This window comes from Octodon degus, unplaced genomic scaffold (assembly GCF_000260255.1).
Source record: "Octodon degus isolate 3935 unplaced genomic scaffold, OctDeg1.0 scaffold00152, whole genome shotgun sequence".
In the NCBI taxonomy this organism is placed as follows: Eukaryota; Metazoa; Chordata; class Mammalia; order Rodentia; family Octodontidae; genus Octodon; species Octodon degus.
Window position 1 is genome coordinate 1130922 of NW_004524728.1, and position 2596 is coordinate 1133517.

The window sequence follows — 2596 nt, forward strand, 5'->3', positions numbered from 1 at the left end:
GAGGTTGTCTGCCTTGAGGGAGAAGGGTCTCTAAGCAATTGGATGCTTCCTGTAATTCATGAATCCAGCAAAGCAGATCAGGAGCAACACTGAGGAGAAAGGCATAATCACTCACTGGGGGCTTTATGGCATTTTACAACTACATCATGACCTTAAGAGATATAGTGTTGTTAACTTTGCAGCTGACTTTATCTGCATCTGTTCTCCAGTTCTGATTAATGGCAGTGCTGTTTTGTTCTTTTCTAGTCAGCCCTGGTTTTCCTTCACTCTTTAGTCCCAGATAGTACTTGGCTATTTGACAGCTAAAAGAGGCATCAGCAAGGGGACTGGATGCAAGACTGCTTTACAAATCCAATTGTTTGACTTAATTATACTAAAAATAAGAAGAAATGAAATTTAGGAAGTAACATATAAATTAAATATCAAGAAAAATACGGAATAAACAAAACATTAAACTCTACCTAATGACATAGACCATATAAGTGAGGTAAAAATATAGCTTTGATAGAGATAATACAACATTACAAAAATATAACTCAAATTTACTTTGGCTCATGAAATTTTGGGGAAAACATAGAACAATCACTTTAATTTTAAAATGGAAAAATATGCACAAATATCAAAGGAATCTTTTAAAAAAGCAAACGTGATTAAATTGAGAAACATCCTACTATAGTACCTATAAAGTTTATGACAAAATCGTGGCAGTAAAATAATGTGTGAAGAGAAGAAATGTAAGCCAATTAGTCATAGAAGAAAAAATTTGTATATGCCAAAGATGGACTTATCTATTCACGGAAACAGTAAAGGAGATGACACTGCGAAACAGGAAAAGGATGTTATTGGCCCACAGTTTCAGACAAATATGCATTATTATATAAAGAACAATGAGGTTCCAATTACCTAAAATATTTAGAAATTAATGGTGACTATAAAGTTATAAGAAGAAATGTGGAATTTCTTTGTCTCTTCATAAAAGTAGGAATTTACTTTTTTGGTGACCCTTGTTTTATTTATTTATATTTATTTATTTATTTATTTATTTATCGTATTTTAGGGAAGTGTCTACAGGGTGCTCAGCGTCTCACTACTAGATTGGACTCATAGTGATCCGCCTGTTTACAGGCTCCCAAGAGCTGAGAATACAGGGGCATGCCACCACACCCAGTCTCTTCTCAGTGCACCCTGGGGGCGGGACCCGCACAGCAGGCCTGGGGATCAAACCCCCGGCCCCTGCCCCTGCCCCTGCCTGCAGGGGCTTTAATTCGCTGAGCTTTTTGGACGGCCCTAAGAATTTACTTTTTAATGAGACAAAAATGAAAATCTCAGTCCATCAAATTCAAATGTTGTTCTTCATAAGCTGTCAATGAGGTTAAATATATACTACCACAATAAGATATCTCTGGGTATTAAAAATTTTAAGCTGAGGAGTTTTAAGAAAGAGCAGGTGCAATAACAATTTTCTGACCTTCCCTGAAGCCTACTGTTAGATCCCTGTGTGAGAGGTGCCCTTTCTCGACCCAGTGGAAACAGTTCCACTTCACATCCAAATACAGAGACACTGACAGGAGCTTGAGGGAACAGCTCTATGCCCCTTGGTTCATATCAACTCAATGACTCAGACTTTGTCCCTTCACATTTTCTCAATATTTAAAAAACTGTTCATCAAACTTAGTGATAAAATACTCTGATTTACATGTTTGTTAAGTGTTACTAATAATTATTATTCATAAAGTATTTTATTAATTATGCATAATTTATTGTCCACTAAGCTTTTCCTTAAGAAGGCTACCATGTCACATAATATTCATATTAAGTATATTTGCATGATTTTCTAATCAGTTTTTTTATTATAGAAGTATATTTTCTCCTTTATACTCTTAAACAGAGTAAATATATGGGCTAAGTTATTTACTTTATTGAAAAATTCAAAGCATACAAAATAATTTACATTCATACAAAAATATAATTATCTGCCAGCAAGATAGCTCAGTGGACTAAGCACCTGCTTTGGCAAGTGCAGGGACAAGGGTTCCATCCCCAGTCCTGAATGCCATGCCTGCCCACCCCCATGGGGTGCACCGAGCCAGTGACAGAATCCGGGCATGGTGGAGTACGTCTGGAATCTGAGCACTGGGGAGGCAGAAGACATGAGGATCACCACGAGTCTGATCTGTGCAATGAGATTCTGTACCAAATATACAAATGAAAAAATTATATATATAATATATATTATACATATTTATGTCATATATTTAATATAGGTATATATTATACACATTTATATTAATGTGTTTAATATAAAATAACAAACTCAATAAATTAGTATTTAGAAAAGAACTGATGTGATGTGCTTTAGTCATGGGTAAAACTATATTTGTGTACTTCAAAATATCTGAATACCTTTCCTCTAGGAATAGGGTATATACTTAAAATGTTTAGAAAATCCAAACTATTTTATATTTAGGAATCTGCTGAAAAATATGTATATGTAATAAAAGACATTTGAAGTCAAGAGATTAAAATAGAGGTAATTGAAAATGTAAGTGCAATTTGGGTTACCATGTCATTTTTGAGATTAAATTGGTAAATTAAA